Here is a 14,838-nt window from a genome sequence, read left to right as displayed (position 1 = left end):
GCAGACCATAGTGGCATTTGGAGTTCTTTCCTCTGATGTGGAGTCCATGATTGAATCATTATGTTCGCTTGTCAAGCTAGCAATTAAGCCTTCCAAGGACTCCTCCTTCTGTCCTTCATCTTGATCCTCATCTGAGCTATCCGTGTGATCCGAAAATAATAAGAAAGGTTCACTTGAATCGCTTTCACCTACAGATTGTGTTCCTTTTCTGGGCACAGTCACTGCTTCGAGATCTGACCATCACATGAGTCCAGAGCATCTATGGGTTGCACTTTTGAGGTTACCATCTGATCCTCCATGCTTACTTTAGTGCCTGGTAGATCTATCCCAGTTAGATTTTCTCTATTTCCTTGAGCTGTTATTACCCTCATAGGCTTTTGTTGACTTTCCACATTTTGGGGTGTTTTATTTTGATCTTTCTTAGTTGAGAACTTTTGCGGAATTCTCTTATCTTTTCCTCCACTCAGGTCACTTTTTGTATGCGGGCAATCCAGCTCTCCAACTGACCCTTCCAGAGCTCTTTTTTTGGATGTATGTCGTTACTACGCATGCATTTACAACGCATGCCTTTACCACGCAGGTTTTAAAACGCAAGTCGACTTGCGTTGGGGGGCGCTGGATAGTGAATAGTTTAATTTACTATTCCAACTCCATCCCCGTGGATAGTAGGGAAGGTTTTGGATAGTGAATTAAACTATTCCCTATCCTACAGCGCCCCCAGCGCAAGTCGTTGTAACGACTTGCGTTGTAAAAGTTGCGTGGTAAAGGTACTGCGTGGTAAAAGTTGCGTTGTAAACGCCGTTCACCCTTTTTTTTAATGCTTCCTACTGTCTGAGGGTGTTGAGATCGATTAACTAACGGGGTATCACACATTCCTCTACTTTCCCCCCCCCCCGTGCTGTTTTAGGCGGCATGTCTAAACCATAGCGATGATATCCAATAGGAAATATAGCAGTAGCTTAAGCTAAAATCAGCCCAAAAAAAAGAAAAAAGAGTCAGATCAAATCCTATAAATTACTATGTTAGTATGCCTGTTACTTGCGGATCTCAGTCTCGAAGAAAAAAAAAAAGGAAAGGGAAACTTCAGAATATTCAATGCACAATGCACAAGACACAACTCATGTCTGAACCCGCGGGCTACCTTTTATTGCATATACCGCGTAAAGCTACTCACTGCTCACCGCTGCATCTTTCATTTCTTATTGCGACCCCACCGATAGTCCGAGGTCATCATGAGACCAGAATGCATCTGTGAATCACCAAAAAGCTATCCTGATACTCCAGCTCCGCTTAATTAGTTTTCTCCCTCCGATCAGCCGACATCCAACACCACGCCGTTGCCCTCTGCACCTCCTCAGCCTATGGGTACTCCGTAGCTACTTCCCAGTCGGCCACGGTCTCCCTGCAGAGCGCACACGCCAGGTCTCCACCAGTTACTAGAGCCGACGACCGCATCCACCTCCGTCCGACCTACTCAGCGATCTCTCTGCAGCTCTGGTCCAGTCACGTAGCTCACTCCTCGGTCTCTCTACCGGCTAATAGCACCGTCCGCCCCACACATCGACCATTCTGCATAGATGTACTTCCAAGCCACGGTAGGAGATTAACTTTCTTTTCTCAATTTACTTTCTCCATGCTGCATTTAGCGTTTAGCCTTTCAATGCTTTCAAAAACGCAGATTTTGCCGGTTTTTGCAGAGCAGAGAGGAGACTCAGCGGAGCTAGCCTCTCACACGTCCATCCCGGACGCCATCTTTTTTCCTCTTCTTGCTGCTGGAGAGTGGCATTAGCCACACTGATACTTCCAGTGGACCAGGAAGATCTGGGGGGCCCAAATTCGAGGCGTATTATTTAACTGCAGCGATGGTTGGCCAGATGCCTTTCATGGGTGCCTCTATACGAGACTGGGGTGATAGATAAGCTGTTGTGGATCTCCAAAATACTGAACCTAGCTCTTCCAGGTTCCGGGCCCGCCAGTGTGTCATCCAAGTTGCTTTGGGTGGCATTAAAGGACCTGGCAAGGCTTCGGCTGGTCACAAAAAGAACATCGATCCCTCCCATGCTCCTAGTATTCCTATCCTTGGCCTTTCAAAGCAACAAGTTAGCCTTGATCTCTTCTTCTTCTATTTTTTTTAATCAGTAATACTAAAATAAATGGTATTGTAATTTATAATGGAAATAGCTTAACAAGTAAACAAGTTTTATTTGGTTTGGTACTCTACTGAGGACCACAAATAATGTATAAAATTAAATTCGTACAATTTTTTAAAATTTCTCATATTAATACAAAGATAAAAAAGGTCTTAAAAATGTGTACAGTTTATAACAAACTAGTTCATTTGGAGGAGTTTTGCAAGCAATAATCAATTCCTTGACGGTGGTGATGCGGCATCTGAGATATATAGGATACAGATGTTTTGCTCTCGCCGCTACCACTTTTAGATTGGGGCATATGAACAGTAGATGCTCTAAGTCCTGCTCCCCACCGCTACAAAGACTACATATTGGTGACTCGTTTTGATACCATTTTGAAGTTATAGTTTGGGTGGGTAGAATATACCCAACCAGAGCATGATAATTAATCTCCTAGCGCTGTGAGTGAGATTAAAGTCTATGTAGTTCTGGGTTTTCTTAAATACCACTGATTCAGCAAAGATTTTATATAGAGTTAGTTTGGCGCAATGCGATGAGACAAGGTCAAAACTTAATCTTGGGGTATAACATTTTAAGAAGAGTTTCAATTGAGGCGGTGTCCAAGTCAATAACAAATCGGTACTAATATTCGCCAGTTTGAAGGCGAAAGACATGTTTTTATAAAATACGTGCTTCGTGGAATCATTATCAAAAGTCTCTATTTTAAGCAGGGAGCGAAGTGTCCCATCCTTTGCATGGAGCAGGTTGTAAGCCCACCTAATGATGTTTGCAATACCTCGAGAGTAAGAGCTCGTGAGTGATAGTTCAAGGCGGAGTGCTTGTACTGGGATAGACTGCGCTACTTTTAGCATTTTCCTCAGAATTTTTCCTTCTTTTAGGTCCAGGAATGTCCACTGCTTTAAAGGTATATACTCCAAGGCATAAGATAAAACTGCAGGGATCTTCACACTGTAGACTTTAAGCAGGGAGGAAAAATGTCTATTGCCCGAGGCTGCGTATAACCTTAGCAGTGCTCCTGCGTGCACCTCTGATTTTCTCGACAAGTTTAGAAACTGGCGGTTGTTTTTTAGTGACTTAGTGAAGATCCTACCCAAATAGGTATACTCCTCGACTTCTTCAATTTTTTCGTCACCAAGTCTCCAACAATATTTACTGCTTTTTTTCTTCCCTGAGAAAGAGACTATTTTTGTTTTGGCTAAGTTAGGTATTAGAAAATTTTCCTTAGTATATTTATGCAGGGCATCCAGATCGTTTTGTAAGCCAAAGGGTGTTTGGTCCAGCACTATAATATCGTCCGCGTAAAGTAAGGTATGAACTTTTTGGGCACCTACCTTTGGTGAAAAGTTTAGTTCTCGCTGTAGATGCTGAGGCAAATCACTGAGATATAAGGAGAACAACAACGGGGCAAGAAGGCACCCTTGCTTGAGTCCGTTAGGGGTTGGGATCGGGTTAGTCAGGTCTTTTTCCCTTCCCATTTGTACTTGGCACCAGGTGTCTGTATGCAGTGCAATTATAATTCGTAACAACTGTTCAGGGATTCCTAATTTCTTCAATTTTTCCCAAAGGGTCGCTCTATCCACTCGGTCGAATGCAGTGGTAAAATCGATGAATGCTGCATACACAGGCTGGGATTTAACTACCACATATTTGTCAAGGATAGTTTGTAACATCGCGATGTTGTCTAAGACTGAGTGCTTTGGTCTAAAGCCTGCTTGGTAGAGCGGGATCAGTTCCTGTGTGAAAGCCCATTTTTTTAGTTGATCAAGAACCTCCGCGGCGAAGATCTTTCCCGTAGCATCCAGTAGTGCTATCTGCCGGTAATTGCCAGGGTGTTGTCTCGGTCCCTTTTTATATATCGGTATAACGATACTACCCTTCCAGGATTTCGGCAATTTCCCTGTATTGAGGATGAAATTAAAGACGGGAGATAGTATCTTGCTCCATCCCTTAGGGTCAGTCTGAAGGACCATAATAGGTATTTGGTCTGGGCCGGTGGCTCCTGTTGTTCTTGCCTTCCTTATGTACATTTCTACAGAAAAGGGGGACACAGTTCCAATAGAAGAGGTAGTTCCTTCGCAGCTGTTTGTGGGAGTTATAGGCCTTTCATAGTTAGTATTTAATTTATACAAGTTGGTCAAATATATCTCCCATTCTTTAGGGGGGACTGGGTTGGCTTGCAAGGCCTTTTTTGTACCTATTTCTTTAGCGATTAGTGACCAGTAAGTACGTTGGTTGTACTGTTTTGCTGCTATCCGCAGGTCGACCCAGTTTTTAGCATATGTTAGACTTTTTTGCCGTTGTTTCTCCCTCTTTCGTTGGTTCTTTAATTTGTTAATTTCTGCTTGTCTCGATATAGAGGGCTCCAGGAACTGTGATCTTATTAATTTATTTAGCCTTTTTGCGCTTGTAGATGGCCTACTAGTTTTATTTTTGAGTCTTGGTGGTACAACTTGTTGCAATTTGTGTAGGAGCGTTTGTTTTAATGTCTCGATTATTGTCTCAAAGTTTGTTATTAGGTTGGAGGAATAGTTTTCTTGAAGGAACTGCTTAGTGTTTATTAGAGTAGTAACTTTATTGAGTGTAGCGGAATTCCAATATATCTGCCTTTGGTTTGACTTTACTGTTACTGTACTGAATTTAAACATAATGTGGCTTGTTGGACATGTGGTCATTGTCCATTGGGTTTGTAGAGCCTGGATGGCATGGTCGCTTCCTTGGACAAAGTAAATCTGAAGCTGCGAAACAGACCCATATATATCCAGGCTGCAGATCATATCATCCAAAATAGATTTGGAATTCGTTCCCTGTCTCGTATAAGACGCGGGAATGTCCCCTTCCACATTTCCATTTAGGATAGTTCCATTTAGTAAAGGTAATGATTGTAATAATACTTTCCCCCTTTTGTCAGCCTTGATCAATAGTGCCTTATACAGCAGCTGGGTTGGACATACTAGGGACCTTATTCCAGGACGGTCTCTTTTAGTACTTTCTATCTTTGCGAGATCAATATACACTACATGAAGGGCAGTTTTTAACATATGGTCTTATATCCCATTGCCTGTGCACAAAATGGGCAGTTGTAGGCCAGTAGCCAACCATATATCGACTGACTTGAACACTATACTATAGGTGACAGCCAACACTGCATCATCTGGTTATATAAATTACAGAACACCTTGCCTCCTACTCCCCATCAACACCCTCACAATATCTTGGAAACCAAGTTTGGAATGGTTTTACATGAAACATAAGTGGCCTGAAAACTGCACTATTCACATACAATTACTTGAAATTCCAAGTCTAAACTGACTTAGTTCTTCATCTTGCACCAGGCATACCTCTACCCAGCCAGTATTAATAAGACTTATCCGGGAGCTGCTGCCTCTTGCTGCCGCTGCCACTGCAGACACCGACTCCCATCACATGCATTGGACTTGCCCATCTCTCTTGTCTTACTGGAACCAGGTCTTCCTCTTGTACTGGTATACCCCAACATCCTGCATGGGAAGCTGTGCATTTGCAGTTATCCTGCGACCAAAACACCATAGAGTTGCAATCCGTTTCCTTAGCCTCGGCCACCTTTTGGCTAAATGAGCGATTGCATGTAAAGGGAGATCACTCCTCGCTCCTGCTCCCTCAGCATAGGGGACAGTGGTCTTACGTTGGTCCCAAGTAGAAAGCAAGGCCCTACAAAGAGAAGAAAAAAGGCCTTCACAAGTGCCCGATAACAGAGAGCTGTGATAGATGTGGGCTGCTGTAGGGGAAGAACCCAGGGAAAATGCTCCGCCTACCTGAATGGAGAAGGTCAAACCATGTGTCACATGTCAAATACCCCGCCATACAGTCTGGTTTAACCCCACTCCCTGTTTCACGCATTGTAACCATCCCCCACGGGGGTTACATAGGCAAGTTACCCTATAAACACAACTCTTCGATCCTCCCTCCCCACATGACTCTTACACACACGATTGTCACTCCCCTCCCTTGATGCCCTATTGACTGATGCTTTCCATTCGCCCAGATACAGTTGTTGCTTCCCCCCTTTTTCTTTCTAATGTTAAAGAGTTTTCATGTATGCATACATTATTAATTGCACATTTCTCTACACCACGCACGGTTAGACACTTTAAGCATTTGTCAATACCTCGACCTTGCTTTACCTGTGCGTTAGGGTCACACCATTTCCTATGTTTGGGATCATGACCATTTATTTACACAATGTTTCAAAGATTAAACCAGCAGTTTATTCAATGCTCTTCTTTTATCCGTTTTCTTTTTTCTTGCTTGTCATAGACTTTGAACTGACGCACATTACTAGTATTAAGTTTTGCTGGTATTTCCTACATACTGATTGTACACTACGACAAAGTCGATAAAAAAAGGTGTAAAAAAATGTTGCTATTGTATAGAAACATTGTGTATAAGGACCCTCTGAGAATTAGTCTCCTGATAGGCGTGTCATGATTCTTCACAAACTAGGCTCCTTGCTGCCTTGTCCGCAGCACATTTTTGCGGTCATTCGCGCTTCTTATTTTTTTGCACCTCTTGAAGTACAGGATTTTTGGTAAGATTGAAATTCTCCTTTTATTAAAATCTTTGCTTTAGATGCACAGAAAAAAATTCCAAGTTTTATTCCTGAATAAGATTATAAAAGGTAGAATTTTGTAGTGATTTCGATGTAGAGTACTAGATTGGCACTGTATTTGTGATGTAACTGATAACATATATGTTATTCAATCGATGATATACTTCATTCCTGTATCTAGACCAAGTAGTTCTCACTAGGTAGAAGCAATAAGGAATGTGGTTCCTCAGGGTTTGTTAAAACAGCAGCTACATCTGCCTTACTTCTTTGTTTTGCTGCAATATGCTTTCATTCGGATTAAATTTACGATACACACACCAGTGTCAGACTTATTTTTGTGCTCTTTAAAGAGAGCAGCATTGAACACGTTCAAGTGCAGAATTGTTCTTTTTGTTACATCTCAGTCAGGTGTATCTCAAAAGCCTGGGAAGGTGGCATGAGCTGAGTGGGATGCTGGATGGGGATTGAATGTTCAGCCTGATGGTTGGCGGATAATTGTAGGGCAGCAAGATCGAAATTCAAGAAGGGATGGATTTGGTGGAGATGTCTTTGTGGCTGGAAGTCTGGCATAATACATTTGTGTTGTCATCAGACTTTAAGAGGCGAGGAGTTCTAGGGTCAGGCTTCAGCATAAGTATGAGGGCTCGATGAAGGCACAAGCTGGAATAGATTGAAACACACAACACATAGGAATGCCTCACAAACTAGAACTATATTTGTATAAATACAGATATATGTAAAATCACAGATTGTATATATAGTGTATAGATTGTATATTGGAAAGATTGTTTTATGTGTTTGTTGTCTTCATCCAATGGTCCGTTATGTGAATTTGCTGACAAATGTTACTTCTCGTTTGCAGAATACCCTGGGCAAAAGCTCGTAAGGCCCATTTTGCAAATGGAAAGAACAAGCAGTCCGTGGAAGCTGTGGAAAAAGCTGTTTTCTTTGTCACTTTGGATGACATGGAACAGGGGTATAACAGAGAGGATCCTGTGACCTCGTTGGATAGCTATGCCAAATCTCTGCTGCACGGCAAATATTATGATAGGTGCGCTATTCTTGGAAAATGGACAGTGGGCGAGGCTGGCTTCTTCAGGCTGAACTACCTTTGTGTTATGGTAAACCCTCTGTTTGCGTTTTGAACTGAGTGTCATTCCTGGTTTCCATGGATGGATTACCCTTGCTGCCAACCATGGGACCATCAAGAGACAACGTGATTTGTTTGTTTATGGGAATTTAAGCCCAACACTGTTCACCTTGGAATACAGAAACATGTTGGGCTGTACGGCATGACTTTGAATGGTGGTTTGTAACTAATAGCCTAGACCCAATACTGTGGAGAGGAGGTGGCATCATGAAATGCACTATTTCAAATAATACGTCACACAGCTATTATAAAGAGGGAACACTGTACCAATATCAAAGACTACTGCTCTGCTAATGTAAAAAATTACTACCCCAAGACCTAAAAGCCATTTGTTGCTTCCGTGAAATGAACCATCGAGGGAGAATAAAACTAGACGGCATACAACTAAGAGCAACAGGTGTGGAATACCTGAAAAGCATCGCGGCTTGAAAGAGTAACAGAAAATGTTACACTGAAGTAGCAATCAACACAGACAATTGTATCAATTTCATAAGATTTTTTCGCCCAATAATACCTTAGCACAATGACATGACTTCACGGTAGGCAAAATGATGAAGGCTGAAAATTCTGCATCGCAAAAATTGACAAGTTTCGCCATTTGGCCGCCTTCTTTTATTTTCTTGACCACTGAGTCGCATAAGTTCAGTTTACCAAAAATTGAGGTATTGGACCCAGTCCTCGGCGAAGAAAGCCACCATCAAGATTCGGTTCTCAAGAATCTTATCTGCACTGCAGGTATTTAAAACTGCAATTGATGTTTAAAGTCTTTTGCCCAGAGGACCATAATTTCTCAATAGTGAACAGTCACAATATCGAAAAAAAAATATTGAATTGACAGAATATCAAGTTTTTTATATAGAATGGACAGAATATCGAGTTGCAAAAATATAGTGGTGCAGAATATCGAAATTCAAGTAATAAATATCGATTTCCATAATATCGAAGTTAGTAATACCGACAGTCATAATATAGTTGTTAAAAATATCCAATTTTTGTATAGTGTTTTAAGTGTTACTATATGTGTTAAAGGTATGTATTATTTTTGTAATGTATGTTTAAATTTTTTTAAAGTAATAAAGTTTATGATATTTAATGTTTGCGTAATTTAATTCCCTAATGGGTTGTGGGTTTATAAGGGAATAGGGTGGGAAGTAATTTAATTATAGTAAATTAAATATACATTTTTAGGAATTATTAATTATTTTTAATTTAATTTTGCATTTTAGTTCTGTAGCGGGTTGAGTTTATAGGGGAATAGGGTGGGAAGTAATAAATTGTTATTAAGTAGTTATTTATTTTTATTTATTGGTATTGGTAATTAATTTTTATTAATTGTAATTATTTTTTATTAATTGGTAATTAGTTTTTATTAATTGATTAATTGTATTAATTTATTATTCGGAGTGGGTTGTGGGTTTATAGGGGAATAGGGTGGGAAGTAATTTAATTGTAATTAAGTATTTATTGAAATTATTTTTGTGTATTGATAATGAATTTACTGTTAATTAATTATTAATGGATTTTTTATTACTTATTAATTGTGGGTATTGAAAATTAATTGGTTGTTAATTAATTAGTAATAGGCAATTCATTTTTAATAAATAATATTTATTGGTATTCATAATTAATTATTACATGTGTTGTAGTTGGTAATTCATTTTAATACATTTTTTTATTGGTATTGATAATTAAAGTATTTTTATTTAAATATTAAATTATTACTTTCCCTAATGTTGCACTCACTGGAGTGGGAATGTTTACCCCTACGCTATCCAACACTTTCCCTACTGTTGCACTCACTGGAGTGGGAATAGTAATTTTTACCCTACCGCTAGCCAACGCTTTCCCTTCTGTTGCACCCCTAGCACAATAGATGGCAACACTGTAGGGGGTTTGCCCTTGAACAAAGGACACGTAGTTTTGTCACACTGAGGACGTAAACAAGCCTACAGGGTTATCTTGAGCAAACTAGAATACAAAGTCACCAGTCATCCTACATATGGAGAACTGTTGCCACGCACAGATGCACACATATTTTCAAAACTTAACTTTAATTACACAGTTCAAGTCCAGATACATAGGGAGTCGGTAAACACATTACATTCAACTTAATGTCACATTGTTCTTGTTTAAAACCTGCCTTGTACTCAAATAGCAAGAGCCTCTTTTTGCAAAGCATGTGACTCTATTACGATCCATGCATTAGAAGTCAGTTATTTAATAACATTTGCAGGTTGGGCATATTATAATTCATCTGTTACCAACCCTACCTCCAGAAGAATTGGAACTCTACAAAAAATGTCTCTAAATATGATCACAAACATAAAAGATATCCCCAAGAAACGCTTTACAGATTAATACGTGGCCCTTTACTGACAACCCACCAGATGAAACAAATAGGCAAAGCATGTGGGTCTTTAATGATTTCAATCTACCTAGGCAACTGTTCTCTTATTCTCGTTGTACACAGCTCAGGGTGGGACAAGCCTGATTTGCATATGGGTTTTCCTACCTGACTAGTTGCACAGTGGTGAAAATACGATGGACTGCAATGTGGCCCCAAGCTATTGCCAGTGTGGTTGAAACCTATGCAAGCTCTACACTAGTCGCCTTTTGTTGCTTAAATGGCTACAGTTTATGGGAAGTGTATAAGTAGGAGATTTTTCTTCAGTTTTATAAGAACCTAAACAATTGGTGTATCCTTCGTTTTTCTGTTAGGTGGTTTGATAAATCAATTAGCTTCGTAGCATTCAAAAACGGTAAAATGGGCATGAACATGGAACCCGCCTTGGCAGACGCCCCTATCGTTGGAAATCTGTGGGAGGTTAGTCTTAACGCAAAACTGCATGTTGGTTTATATTGTTGGCAAATAATGTATAACCAAGTCACACTTCCACTTGAGATGTATCTACATTTTTATGACTGTGTAATTGTAGCCTCTCCATCAAGAGATCGCTGAATGATTATATAAATCTTTCCGTCTCATTAGTTACTCTAGATATTTGTTTAAGTTTAATTGGGGCAGATGGGGAGGAGCTACGCTAGCAACCAAGACGGCCGCATAAGCTCCCGGCTCCGTCGACCTCCGTTGTTAGCTGAATAATCCTGTAATATATCCTGATCTCGCGCCCGACCTCCGTGTGGCTGAAGTGCCGCAGAGCCTGATGGTGCATTCCCAGGACTTTTACTGGCTCGATTAACGGAGTTATATCGTGTTTCATTTTTTGGCCTAACCCAGCGTGTAAGCCGCGGCCTCGAGTACTGGCCCAGCTGGGTTTCAGTTGAATAACATTGGCCGCGGGACTCGGACAGAGTCCAGTCTTTCGAAGTGGAAGTCATCCTTGCCCGATTTGGATGGCGGTCAGGAGGTCTGGTTGACAATAAAGGAGCGGAGACAAGACACGGCTGTGACTGTGGGCGGGAGTTCCCGTCCCGGAGACCTGGTTGCCCCTCCCGGGTTCGACGGGCTGGGGTCCTCGCTCGCGGCGGCGAAGTATAGACCGCTGAACCGGTAGGTCGCCCTCCGTTGCCGTCCGCTCCGCTCTTGCCTGTTCCCCCGGAGTTGTCCGGCCCTCTGGGGTAAAAGACCTTTTTTTGATATTGAGCGAGAGGAGATGGATCGGACGGAGAGTGAGCCGTCGCTGAGGACTGTAATGGCCGACATTGGGGCACTTCACACGCAAGTGGAAGCCATCATCCACAAAATGATCGTTGCAGTTGATACTGGGCGTTTGAGACCGGACTCTGATCATTTGCAAGACCTGAAACACGCTGAGTTCCCCACGATGCATGCTTTAAAGGAGAAAGAGGGCCCCGCGCAGAAAGAAGAATCGATTCCCTTGGCCAGCGCTCCAGCAACAACTTGCGAACTTGAGATTCCTGAAAGCTCACTGCACTCAACAGTGCTACCGATCGAAATGGAACCACTTGATTCTACACTCCTGGAGTACTCCTTTGATACCTTGTGGAATGAACTAACATCTTTCTCCTCCCATGTAGTTTTACTTCGTCCTTGGTGGGAGCAATATCAAGACTTACTGTCGGTGGGGGAGTATTTCTATGTGGCTCGAGTTCCAAAAGTCCTAACATATTTGACTTGTTGCATCTACAATTCTTTTGAACTCCTTGGACACTGTGACTCTCCTGTTAGTACAGTGGTTCTAGTGGTGGGGGTTCGTAGGAGGGATCGGAAGGGCCAGGGATGAGCTTGATTGTCTGGGTCCGATATTATGACTTCAATGGACACGGGATTTGTTACCTTTATTAATGCGGGAGGCTGGGCGATATTTTTGGCTTCCCCTGTTTGGTTTACCTAGTAATTTCTAATAATTTTTGAATATATTGCAGGGGTCGTTTGCTTATGGCGGGGGGAGGGGAGACCGGGAGCCTGTATGACAAATTCCTCCTCCAATTTTCCTTTTTTGGTATTTAGTTAGATGGGGCGACAGGCACACTGTTAGTTGGGGTTAGGCGGAAGCCATGTGCAGGGTGGGGGGAGGGGTGTTTGTTGTATTGTTTTGTTTTGTTTCTATGTATCAAACTCCGATTCAAATCCTGGTATTGGGTGCCTTCCTTAGGGGTTATCCTGTTTGGTGGGTGGACGAGTCTTAGGGGCGGGATTGACATATGAGGTCTTTCACAATGTCTTGCCTTTAATTGCTGCGAGCGGATAGCGATCGATGTTTTGCTCACTGTTTTATCTTGTTGCGCTTGACTGCCACACGATCCTTCTGTATTTTTAAAATCCTGTTCCTAATGGGTGGTGGAATTGTGAACAATGTTGATAAGATTAGTCTGATAATTATTGTGTACTAGTAGATCGCACGCCATTTTAACCCGAGATCGAGCTTTCACCGTACGGATCAACCATCTATCGTTTATCGTATGGTTGTATAATTGTCGCTTATTCCGGGATGTAAGGCACCTGCCGTTTGATTTCTTGTTTTCTGTTTTCAATAATAAAAAGAAATATAAAAAAAAAAAATTGGGGCAGATGTATCAACCAATTTTTTTGTCGCAAACGCTGCGAACCGCAAAAAACAGCGTTTGCGACAAAAAAATAGGAAAAAGGTATGTATGAAAGAAATCGCATCGCAATATAAGGAATCCCAAAAATTGTGATTTCTTATGTTGCGAGAACATCAATTTTGCTAATTAAATTGCGACTTCCAATTTTGCAATGTTTCAAGTTTGCGAAAATCACAAACCAGAAATCGCAATGACGTATGAAAAAATCGCTAATTGCAAATACTTGAAAATCGCAATTTTAGAAATCGCAATTACCACCAAGTGCATGCAGGTGGTAACCAGTTTAAAGGTATAAAAAGCAACCCACAAGTGAAGTAGTGTGGCTCACTGGTTAGAGGCGGCAGACCCGAGAGCAGAGGACGGCCCGGGACCAGGGTTCGATTCCCGGCGCGGCAGGTTTCTGGACCAGGGTCAGCGGACTCGATAATTCTCTCGCCTCGGTGCCCACTCTGATCAGAGATCACACTCGGCAACTCTGGGCATTAGCTTGCCTCATCTTCACTAACGGCCCCACCAGACCGCCGGGGATGCCTGGTCTCACCCTGGAGATACCCATTAAGGGACCATCTCTCAGGGAAGCCAGGAAGGGTTTCGCAGCGGTCGAAGCGCCTTGGGACCCTACGGGTAAGTAGTGCGCTATATAAATGCCTATACATACATACAATGCAACAGAAACTTCCAAAATGACAGGGCTACACCTGATAGCCAGGAGGCTGCGTATCCGTGCCCTTGTACAGAGGAGACAGACACAGGAGCGAATATTCAGACTGCACATCATGCTGTTCCAGCAGACTGAAGAGGACATCTATGATAAGTACAGGCTGCACCCACACACCATCTTGAACCTCATATATGAGCTGAATCCCTTTTTGGACCACCCAGCAGGCAGGACACAATCAATTATTATTATTATTATTAGATCGGTTTTGTACAGCGCACGGTTACCCTAGAGCAGTGGTTCCCAAACTTTTGACTCCTGAGGACCCCAATTGAGTTACTACTGGAAGCCGGGGACCCCCAAGCAATTTGTATGAGTTACATTTCAAATATTAAAACAGTAATTCGAAAAGAATACACGTGTGCACACAAAATAAATACTCAAAGTACTAAGGATTTTGGGGTCAGATGTACGACTATATCATTTAGTGCCTCGCAATTGGCGACACATTGCGAGTGGCAAATTGCGAGTCGCTAAATTAAATGTACAACAGTGTGTTTAACACTGTTTGGGATTCCCAATGGGGTCGCAAATTGCGAGGTTCATTAATATTAATGAGCCTCTCGCAATTTGCGAGCCCATTGTGAATGCCAGCCCTCCCAGGTATGGTGGGTGGCCTGCTGGGCACTGCAGGCCACCATGTCTAAGACTGCTTTTAAATAAAGCAGTTTTTTTTTTTAAATGCAGCCCGTTTACCATGCATTTAAATAAAAAAAAAAAAAGAAAATGAAACTTTTTTGTTTCATTTTCTAAGGGTAGGCAGAGGTCCCTGCGACCATTGCCTGCCCTTAAAAAATAATTTTGCATGCATTTGCAAAGGGGAAGGGGTCCCCTGGGGACCCCTTTCCAATGCATTACCATCTACTTGAAGTAGGTGGTAATTGCGAGTGTTTTGCGACCGCAAAGTATTTGTACATGGTTTTGAGACTCACTATTTGGAAGGGAATGTCCCTTCCAAATAGCAAGTTGCAAAACCTATTTAGCGAGTCGCGAACAAATTGCGACTCGCGAAATAGGCAATGTACATGGCCCAATAGGTTTTTGCATGCGCAAACGGGTTCACGAACCCGTTCGCGCATATAAAAACGGATCGTACATCTGGCCCTTAGTATTTTATATTGAAGAAATAGCCCCTCTGTCACATGTATTTCATTTGGTTCATAGCATCTCTCATACCATTGTAGGATGTCAGAGCACTTTACAT

At 41.9% G+C, this 14,838-nt stretch overlaps 1 protein-coding gene across 1 annotated transcript in view; it reads left to right on the top strand.

Annotated features, from left to right (window-relative positions):
- TESMIN (testis expressed metallothionein like protein) overlaps positions 1-14,838 on the top strand; it is a 1,592,961-nt gene that overhangs the window by 71,163 nt on the left and 1,506,960 nt on the right. The window contains exons 2-3 of the mRNA XM_078682880.1: positions 7,601-8,623; positions 10,607-10,712. The gene's annotated coding sequence lies outside the window, so the exon portion shown is untranslated. The remainder of the gene's footprint in view (positions 1-7,600; positions 8,624-10,606; positions 10,713-14,838) is intronic.

This window comes from Lissotriton helveticus, chromosome 3_1 (assembly GCF_964261635.1).
Source record: "Lissotriton helveticus chromosome 3_1, aLisHel1.1, whole genome shotgun sequence".
NCBI lineage: Eukaryota > Metazoa > Chordata > Amphibia > Caudata > Salamandridae > Lissotriton > Lissotriton helveticus.
Note: the sequence above shows the minus strand (reverse complement) of the source record. Positions and strands in the feature narration are given on the sequence as shown.